This window comes from Gekko japonicus, unplaced genomic scaffold (assembly GCF_001447785.1).
Source record: "Gekko japonicus isolate JY-2015 unplaced genomic scaffold, Gekko_japonicus_V1.1 scaffold2934, whole genome shotgun sequence".
In the NCBI taxonomy this organism is placed as follows: domain Eukaryota; kingdom Metazoa; phylum Chordata; class Lepidosauria; order Squamata; family Gekkonidae; genus Gekko; species Gekko japonicus.
The window spans coordinates 124,730-135,440 of NW_015168131.1; the positions used below are offsets into that span (position 1 = coordinate 124,730).

The window sequence follows — 10,711 nt, forward strand, 5'->3', positions numbered from 1 at the left end:
GTAGGGAAAACCAGGACTGTGAACACCCAAACATGATGGAAACAAGCTGAACTGACCCGAGATTTCAGGAGTTTTCTTGCCATCTGTCTCTCTTCCTTCCTCACAGGTATGGATCTTCTGTACTTGCCTCCCCACTCTCCCTAGCAAACTCTCTCCTTGCACATACCCGCTTCTACATAACTCTTTTCTTAGCTTACTCCTAATGAACAGACGAGGGCAGTAAAAGGACTGCAAGGAAGATATCCCTGAGAAGAAGAAAACAGGAGGGCTGACAAGGCCACTCCCATTTATGGGCTCCCAGGAAGGTCTCTATCCATTTAACCCTTTCTGTCCTCTCCTAGGAAAAGGGCAGAAGAGGGACAGCTATGTCTGAGCAGGTAGGCAACGTGGCCCCTTACCTTTACCCTCTGCAAGAACCCCAACAGCGTAGAGCCTTCTCTTTGCCTAGATTTAACATCATGCCATCATCAGCGGTTCTAGTATGGCAGGTTTCAAAAGATAGCCTACTCTGCTAGACTTTGCCTGTGTGAGTTAAAATGTATTGAAACAAGCCCGCATCTCCTCTTTTATTGCCCTTTTTTAATTTTGCAAACATTCGTTTTAAGTATCTTGACCCTATTCTCAAAAAAAAGAACCATAGAATCATAGAATATCAGAGTTGGAAGGGACCTTACAGGCAATGCTCCCTCTAACCTGTGGAGTCTTGTGAGCAAAAATTCTATTTTGTGAGCTACTGGCATTAAAGTTGTGAGTGAGCATTTTGGCTGCTGCAGAAATTAGTTTTTTCTGGAGCCCTCCTTCCTGAGCTAAGACAGAAATCTGTGAGCTAGAGGCTAAAAAACTGTGAGCTAGCTCACACTAACTCAGCTTAGAGGGAACACTGCTTACAGGTCATCTAGTCCAGCCCCGTGCACTCTGCAGCATAGCCGAAAAATAGCCCTACAACATACCCGAACGATGGTCGTCCAGCCTCTGCTTGAAAACGTCCAGCGAAGGAGCATCCACCACCTCCCGAGGCAGTCTGTTCCACTGCTCAACCACTCTTACAGTTAGGATGTTTCTCCTGATATTTAGCCGGTATCGACTCCCTTGTAATTTCCACCCATTAGATCTAGTCTTGCAATCCAGAGCCAGAGAGAATAGATCTGCTCCATCTTCTACATGACAGCCCTTCAAATACTTGAAGACTGCAATCATGTCCCCTCTGAGCCTTCTCTTTCCCAGGCATAACTGAGAAGGTTGTTTCACTTCTCCAGTGTGCCATTAAGGCCCATCAAGATAAGAAACAGTGATGATTCGATGTTATATTTAAATGTTAACTGTATAAGCATTTCTTTTTATTACTCTTGTTTTGACAGTGCTGCAATCTGTCCTAGTTTATTCAGTATGCCATTAAAGCTTTGATTTGATTTGATTTTTGTCTGAGCGGGAGAGTTGGGTTTCCGGTTTCCAGTTTCCACCCAGTCCAGAGGGCTCTTTTCTTCCCAGTGATGGGGAGAACTTCAGCACATGCAGCATTTTCCTTTACTGTCTCTCTCTCTGGGGGGGGGGGGGGGGGGGGGGGAGCTATCTGTGGTTCATCTCTTGCCCGAGTTAGATCACCACTTGCCATGACGCAGAGCACAGCAATGGCATCAGGCTGGGCTGCAGCCCTCCAGAACCAGTGCTGAATTGCTGAAGAGAGGTGCTGAGCCCACCTGTCAACCAATGCTCCCTCTGAGCTGTGGAGTCCTGTGAGCAAAAATGCTACTTTGTGAGCTACTGGCATTCAAGTGGTGAGCGAGCGATTTGGCGGCTGCGTAAATTAGTTTGCTCTGGAGGAGCCATCCATCCTGAGCAAAGATGAAAATGGGAGAGCTGGAGGCTAAAAAACTGTGAGCTAGCTCACACTAACTCAGCTTAGCGGGAACACTCCATGTCCGACACTGTTGATAAAGGCAAACTCTTTGCAGGGGGGGTGGTATTAGAAAAGGGATTGAGAGCAAAACAGCCAAATATTGTACTGCCTGTGTTTAAATCCATGGTGCTGCCACGTTTGAAGTACTGTGTACAGTTTATTTATTTATTTATTCGGCTTGATATACCGCCCTAACCCCCGTAGGGGTCTCTGGGCGGTTTACATGAGGGGTGCTAGTCACAGTTAACCCTAACTAAGGCCACATTACATTATGGGGAGTGGGACAGCCTACCGGCACCCAGGTGGAAATAGATGTCTGTATTCCGGTCTGGCTGGCTTCATTCCCGGGGGTATCTGGCTGTTGTTCTTCTGGCGCAGTCGGCGTCCTCCTTAGGTCCCGGCTATGTCCCTTCGGCTCCGCCGTGCCTCCGGATGACGATGCCACGTGCCTCCCACTGTACGACAGCCGCTTGCTGTTCCCGCCGCCGGCCACCAGGGATCTCTCCTTCCGGGCCTGCTGCTCGCCGCTTGCTGCCGCCGCGTCGCCATGCTGCCTCGCTTTCACCGCCGGTACTTCGCCATCGCCGCCGTCTCCGTCGCCATTGCCGGTCCTCCACACGCCTCACCGGAGGAGGGTGCCCCCCCCTCTAAGGGTAGGTGCCCATTTATCTACTCGCATGAATGTTACGTCTGCTTTTGAACTGCTGGGTGGGCGGGAGCTGAGCCCACCTGTCAACCAATGCTCCCTCTAAGTCCTGTGGAGTTCTGGAAGTCACGTCTCAAAAAGGATACTGCGGAGCTGGAAAAAGTGAGAAAGAAGGCAAGAGGATGGGAAGTTGGAGCACTTTCCGCGGGAAGCCAGACCCAACTTGCACAAAAATGTATTGTGTAGTTTGGCCTTGAGTCAGTGGACGATAGACCAGTGCTTGCCCATGTGCAAGCGCAGGCTTTTGCCCGCCCCCCCCCACATCCTCAGATGGAATCACGAGGGCGAGGGGAGCCTATGAGGGCTCAGCACGGGAGTGCTGACCTATCAGGGATGGCTGGCTGGCCAGATTTGGCGCTGGCAGCCATTCCCTGGTCATTCCAACCAAGGATGAGCTCCCCACCCGCCCCTTTGCTTACGACCATGTGGGATTAGCCAGTTGCCACTGTGGGGTTGAGCAGGAATTGACTGGCTGTGATGCCTATGAGCATGTGCATTTTTTTTAAAAAAACCCCCACTGCGCATGCCTCCTTCAGTGGATGCCATCTAGACAATCCACAACGGAGGCAGCGGTGAGGTGATTCACCAGAGGGATGTCTGGTGATTCACCAGAGGGATGTCTGGTCCTGCTACAATGGATTAAAAAGATTGGGATAAAATTTAAGGCGACATAATGACGGGATTAGCTGCCTGTCTGAATGCACTCAGTGACTCAGCATGCCTGGAATTGGGGAGGGGGTGTTATGTACAGGCAGGGCTACTTTTGGGCAGGAACGCACAGGAACGGAGTTCCGGCTGGCTCCTGAGTTGGCCACACCCAGCAGGAACTCATTAGCATAATAGGCCACACCCAACAGCAGAAGCTCATTCGGATGGGCTACAGTAGGCATGCAAAGGAGTTCCTGCTACAAAAAAAGGCCCTGGGTTTTGACAACAAACAAGGTAAACAGAATAAGAAGCAAAAGGTGGGTGTGGCAGGATGACCACACTTCTGGCAACAGGGGGCTGCGACCTAATATGCTAATGAGCTGTGGTTTCAGGGTGTGGCCTGTTATGCTAATGAGTTCCTGCTGGGCTTTTTCTACCAAAAAAGCCCTGTGTATAGGTGTTATCTCCTTGAATAGTATCCCTGTTTTTGTCTCAACTGGTCAACGTCTCCTCTCTCAATATCCCACCTTCCCCACACCAGAACACCCCCCATTTCCTGCAGCAAACATCATGCACTGCAACAACCACGAAGCTCAAATATTGATGAAGATCTTTTGCATAGGAAATCCTTATTGCTAAGAAAACATTTTTCTTCTTCAAGGATTTAGTAGACCATTCACTGTTCTTGAAAAAGCATAATTACAAGATGGACTCTGATGAACTGACTGAAGCCATCAAATTTCCTCCAGAATAAATATTCTGAGACGTCTCTCCAGAAGTTCCACCAAAGCCAAGACTCCGGGAGTCTTTCTTGCATAGATTTTCAAGTGTGGAGGAAGGCATGATCCAGTTCTTTCTTGCATCTCACTGTACTCGAGGAAGAGCAGTTTTCAAACTTGCATGAACAGGCATTGCATGAATGGGTGCACTATTCTGGGCTCTAGACTAGAGAGGATTAAGTCTCTTTTACCAGATAATGCCAACTCACTGTCCAAGAAAGTAACTCATAGAAAAATTGGATTTTTATTCTACTGCAGAAAGGTTCCTTCACATTCCTGCAGTAGGCAGGGTGATGCAGGTCATCTTGCTTGAGGGCAGAGTCTGTTTTCTCAGATCTTGCAGTGGAAAGGAATTGCTTTCACACATCTCCTTTCCGGTAAAGAGGTTAGAGACAACAAAGAAAAGGGAAGAGACTTTTCCTGGGCTTGCAAAGATGCAGGAAAAGGACTTATCTACACCAATAGAGTTAGCCATTTTAGATCATATGACCTAAAGAGTCCTTAAACTACATTTCCCATGGTGCCATGTCTTAAAGGCAAAGGGCTCATTTTCCTACTCTAAAGCAATCTGCTAGCTACATATTCTGCTGGGGGCAGTACAATCACTGAAGGAATTAAGTGAGAGGCGGCAACAGAATTCTCATTCACCACTAAGTCATCCGTTTCCACTGAAAGATTCTATTTTGTATGAGTTTTCATATGAGTCTGAAGGTGTGGGTTCTGACAGAAGCTTTCCCCACATTCTGAGCATTCATATGGCTTCTTCTCACCTGTGTGGGCTATTTGTGTCTTGAAAGGTAAGAATTGGTAGATAAACTTGCCCCACCTACTGAGCCTTCATATGGCTTCTCTCCTGTGTGAATTCATTTGTGTCTCAAAAGTGTCTGAAAATGGTAGTAGAAAATTTTCTCACACTCAAAACATTAGTAAACTAACTTTCTTTCTTTGGGTTGGCCAAAGCTTGAGGAGATAAGAACGCCACATGAAGCTTTCACCACTCCCATGGGAGGTTTCTTCACTTAAAGTATGGTCAGCTAATAGAGAACCTCTTTTCCTTGGATCAAGTTGTGCCTGGAACACCACCCAGTTTTCTGAACTGGCTGATGCCCCAGTGAGATTGCTTCGCTCAGGTTCTCCCAGCTGATGTTTTCCCTCATTCACTTGTCCAGTACCTGCTTGTGAAGAACAACAACAAACAAACAAAAGAATTGCAACTTAAGTCATCCCTCTAGCACAGTAAGGAAACCAGACACATGCTGGGTTTTTATGATGTATCATTTCAGGCAGGGGTCATTTCCTGCAGGAGCGCACAGGAGCGGAGCTCCGGCAGTAAAGAGCCCAGGTGGTGGGCACATGCAACAAGCCCCACCCCCTGCTCCCAGCAGCCCTCAGTAAGAGCAAGGAGCAGCCAGGTAACTTGCAAAGCCCCCCCCCAGTCGAAAACAGTGCAGTGGTACCTTTAAGACCAAGTTTTCTTCAGGTACAAGCTCTCCCTCCTCTGCGGGGACAGATCTGCACATCCCCCCCCCCCAATAGCTAGGAATCGAAAATAGTCCAGTAGAGCCTGAGTGGTGGGTGTTGCCTTCTGACACACTTCCGGTGATGTCAGGGGGTGTGGCATATGCTAATGAGTTATGCTAATGAATTATGCTAATGAGCTCCTGCACCTCTTTTTCTAGGAAATGACCCCTGATTTCAGGTACATCATTTTGACTGCCAGCAATACCCTGCTGCTTTCACAGGAGACCAGACCAAAAGTTGGCCGAGTCTAGCAGCTGTTTCAATCAGTGGCCAACCAGAGACTTCTGGGAAGGTCATAAAAGAAGACAACCCTTTGTTTCTATTTATCCCAGCATCTAGAATTCAAAGGTACACTGACTTGGGATATGGAAATTTCATTTTGTTCTCATAGCTAATATCTGTTGGCAGACCTGACCCCGATGAATTTGGCTAATCTTTTTTTTTTTTTTTAAACACCCATTAAAACTATATCATGCAACAACAAATACCATAACTTAATGTCATCTTGTATGAGATATTTCAGCCCCAAAATGGTGATCATGTGTTTTGGGGGGGATCATGTGCAGTGCTTTCTTCCCATATTCATGGCCTGAAAAGGACTGGTATTCCTTCTGGATGGGAATTCTAGATGAAGAGTATTGTGAGAAAGGGAGAAAGGAGAGGGGCTGTGGCTCAGTGGCACAGCATCTGCTTAGCATGCAGAAGGTCCCAGGTTCAATCCCCGGTATCTCCAGTGGAAAGGACATGGCAATACGTGATGTGAAGGACCTCAGTCTGAGACCCTGGAGAGCCACTGCTAGTCTGAGTAGACAATACTGGGCAATTCTGCATTGGCTTTTCTCTCCCTTGTTTTACCAAAAGTGCAGCTCAAAACCACATTCAGATACCCCGGGGCAACACTGTACTGACTGAGAAGTCACCCCTGAATGGCCATAAATCTCTGCAGAAGGTACCATAAAACCCAATAATCAAAGAAAGTGAAAGCGGCATGCCGTGTACAGGGTACAATAAAATCCGATGATCAAAGAAAGTGAAGGTGGCACGCAATGCAGAGGGAAATTTGTGTTCCAAGGTGGGTTTGGTAAAACAACGGAGGGAAAAGGCAATGCAGAATTGCCCACTGACTATGATGGACCAGTGGTCTGATTCAGTATAAGGCAGCTCCAGGTGAGTGCTCTGTGTTTCTTCCTCATGTGTGAGAAAAGTTCTTCTTCCTATACCTTCTCTACCCCATGCATAATTTTGTAAACCTTTGTCATGTCACTCCTTAGTCATCATTTTTCCAAGCTAAAGAGCCCTAACCTCTTTAACCTTTTGTTAAATACTGGGTTCTGGACGCATTGCAGTGATCAGCTCTAGTTTATTCAGTGATTTCAGCACACTACAAGGACAAGCTAGCAGGGCTGGAGCCCTGCTTACAAGCATGCAAAACACCACACCCTTCACACACCCAGTCCCAGTGATAGGCTATTTACATTACACTGCTTATCTATTGGTTCATTCCTGGATGCAGGCGAGCTATTGTTCTAGAGAAGCAAGCTCAGCCCGTTCTAGGTACAGCTAGAGGAAAGGCTTAGGCTCAATACATAATGCCTTTCTTCATAGGAAAGGTGTTTCATCCCAAAGTTCATTCATAAATTATCTTGGATTAGTCCTGAACAGTGTAGTGGACAAGTTTTTGGATGATAGCATTCATTGGCAGCAGAGGATATGACTCAAAATAATGGGTTTAAATCACAGGCAGAAAGGTACTGGCTAGATATTAGGATTTTATTTTATTTTTTTGTAGTAAGAGTTATTCTGCAGTGAAATTGGCTGCCTACGGAGGTGGGTGAGCTCCCCCACACTGGCAGTCTTCAAGCAGAGGCTAGATGAACAGCTATCAGGGATGCTTTAGGCTGGTCCTGCATTGAGCGGGGGTGGGGTGGACTAGTTGGCCAGTATGGTCCCTGTCAACTGTATGATTCTAGGATGGTGAAAACCAAGAGAGATGGTGAAGAGCTCTTTCAAGATCTCTCTAAATTGGGCAAAGAGCTTCCTTCTTTTCCTCAGAAATTGGTTTGGCTCCCCTTCTGGGCCTTGGAGGAAAGCCAAGAAAGAAAAGAACCACTCTCCTCCATTTACACTCCTATCTCACCACCTTCAGAAGAAATAAAGTCAGCAAAAAGAAGAAAACACTTCAGAAATTTTTTTTTTAAGCCTTTATTTTTTAAAAAAATTATGGGCTGTTACTGAGTTTGAAGAACATATACGCTCTCAGTGTCTAATCCAGTACTGGAACCCACCCCCATATTTTAAAAAGCATACAATGTGACAACCCAGGACTACAAGTCATGTGAAGAGGAGCCATATTTCATATACCAAATTCTTATCATTAAGAAGATAAAATGACATTTTTCCTCCAGGGCTCAGGTAACACATCATTTCTGAAAAGCATAAGTTTAAAAATTGACTCTGCTGACTCAGTGGAAATCAATTCAGGAGCTACATCCAGGTACCTATCTCAAATATTCTGGGAGGTCTACACTGGCCAAGACACCAACAGTCTTTCCTGCATGGATTTTCCGATCGGGAGTCTGGTATGACCCAGTTCTTTTCAGCTTTCTGTTGCATACCTGCATCATATCTTTTGCATTAGAGCAAGACTTGTGTCAACAGGCAATAGATTACAGGATGATGGAACTGGGGGAGAAACACAGGGCAGAATCCTCACTCGCTACAAATACACCTGTCGTCAGGCAATCAAACATTCTGGAAGAAGGACCAAGCCAATACTACTAAAATATTCCTAATTCCCATACCCATTGGTATGGATTTTCACATGAGACAGGTTTGAACTCTGGCTGAAGCTTTTACCACTCTAAGCACTTGTGTGGCTTCTCTCCTCTGTGGGTTCATTCATGTACTGAAAGACTAGATTTGGTACTATAACTTTTCTCACAGTCTAAGCATTTATATAGCTTCTCTCCTGTGTGGGATTGTTTATGAACTGAAAACTCTGAACTGCAACTAAGCCTTCTCTCACACTCCGAGTTTATGTCCTGTGTGGATTCATCTATATCCTGTAAGAGTGAAATTATGAGGAAAGTTTTCCTGGCACTCCAAGCATTTGATAATGGCTTCTCTCCTGTGTGAGATAATTTGTGTGACAACAGGCTAGAACTTGTCCTAAAGCTTTACCCGCACTCTAAGCATTTATATGGTTTCTCTCTCGAGTGGATTCGTTTATGCTTTGAAAGACCTGAACTACAAGCAAAACTTTCCCCACACTCTGAGCATTTGTCAGTTTTTGTCTTTCTCTGCATCAGATGACTCTTGGGAAGGTCAGAACTCTGCCCGAGTCTTTCACCACTTTCTCTGTCTCCCATTTCTCCCACAAAAGATTGCCTCACATAAACTTTGGTCTGCTGAGATAAAAATCTCTTCTCATTGGATTTGGTTGGACAGAACTTTTGAGTCCCTTCTGACTTCCACTTCCTTCCTGTATCTCAGTCTCCTGGAAAGTCATGCGTTTTCCACCCCTCGGTGACCCAGTGAGATCACTTTGATCAGATTCTCCCTGCTAAAGAATTTCCTTCTCATCCTCACTTGCTTTTCCAGCATCTCCCGGTGGGAAAATGAAAGAATCGCAATTTAAACCATCCATGTCAGACATGGAAGGAATCAGCTCCCTCCTGGTTTTTTTCTTTCTTTCTTAATTATGTATCATTTCAGGTGAATAGTTTTAACGGCTGCCTTGGGAGGAGTTTCTACCCACATATAGCTGCACTATGGCTTTTTGTCAGTCATGCACAACGTTTGTCCCATCAAATGCTTAATACAGCTGCAGTTATTGCCATGTGCAAAAACATATAGAGGACCTGTCTTCATGAGTTCATATGTCTTGGCAGGTGGGTAGCCTTAATGTGCAAAAATAATATTACAAAACTGTCTATTATTGTCAATCCCTTCTCTAATCAGTCCCAACTTTAAAGGAGGCTTGACCACCCACCCACCCCAATCACAGATTGACAAAAGGAATTATGTACCCTTCATCAGATCAGGCACATGAATCCTTACCCAGTTTCTCCGTCACTCTCCTGCTTGATTCCCACACCCAAAGCGTCTACTGCACATGAATCTTTACCCAGCCAACCACCATCTCTGTCTTGTTTGACTTGCACATTCAGGGTGTCGGTGGCGCATGAATCTTTACTCAGCCAGACAGCTTCTCCGTCGTTCTCCTGCTTGACCTCCATACTCTGGCTGTCTTCTGCGCATAAAAATTTATCCAGCCAGCTGATTTCCCCATCACTCTCTTGCTTGGACTGCACACTCAGGCTGTCTGCTGCCCACAGAAGTTTATCCAGCCAGCTCATTTCCCCATCACTCTCTTGCTTGACCTCCACACTCAGGGTACCTGCTGCACACGACTCTTTATCCACCCAGCCAGTTTCTCCATAGCTGTCTTGACTGACTGACACATTCAGGATGTCCACTGCACATGAAGCTGTATCCAGCTGGTTGGCTTCTCCATTAGTCTCCTGCCTGACCTCCACAGTTGGGGTGTCTGCAGGAGATGAATCTTCATCCGGCCACCCATCTTCTCCGCCTCTCTCCTCCTCATCCTCCAAAGTCCGGGTGTCTTCTGCACATGAACCTTTACTCATCCAGCGGATTTCTCCATCCCTTTGCTGCCTGAACGCCACGTTCAGGTTATCTGCTGCGTATAAATATTTATCCAGCCAGCTGATGTCTCCGTCACTCTCTTGCTTGAGCTCCACACTCAGGTTGTCCCATGCATATAAATATTTATCCAGCCAGCTGGTTTCTCCATCACTCTCTTGCTTCACCTCCACACTCAGGTTGTTTACTGCGCATGAACCTTCAGCCAGCCAGCCAGCTTCTCCATCACTTTCCTGCTTGACTTCCATCGTCACATTGTCTTCTGGGCATAGATATTTACCCAGCCAGTCAATTGCTCCATCATTCTCTTGCTCAGGCTTCACACTCGGGGTGTCTGCTGGACATAAACCTTGACCCACCTGTCCAGTTTCTCCATCGCTCTCTTGCTTGGCTGCCACTCTCAGGTTGTCTGCTGTGCGTACATCTTTACCCACCCAGCCGGCTTCTTCATTCGTCTCCTGCTTAACTTTTATATTCAGAGTGTCTGCTGCCCAT

The 10,711-nt window shown here is 46.4% G+C and overlaps 1 pseudogene; it reads right to left on the reverse strand.

Annotated features, from left to right (window-relative positions):
* The window catches only part of LOC107113566, a 28,475-nt pseudogene extending 19,556 nt beyond the window's left edge, over positions 1-8,919 (reverse strand).
* Between the last annotated feature and the right edge of the window lie 1,792 nt (positions 8,920-10,711).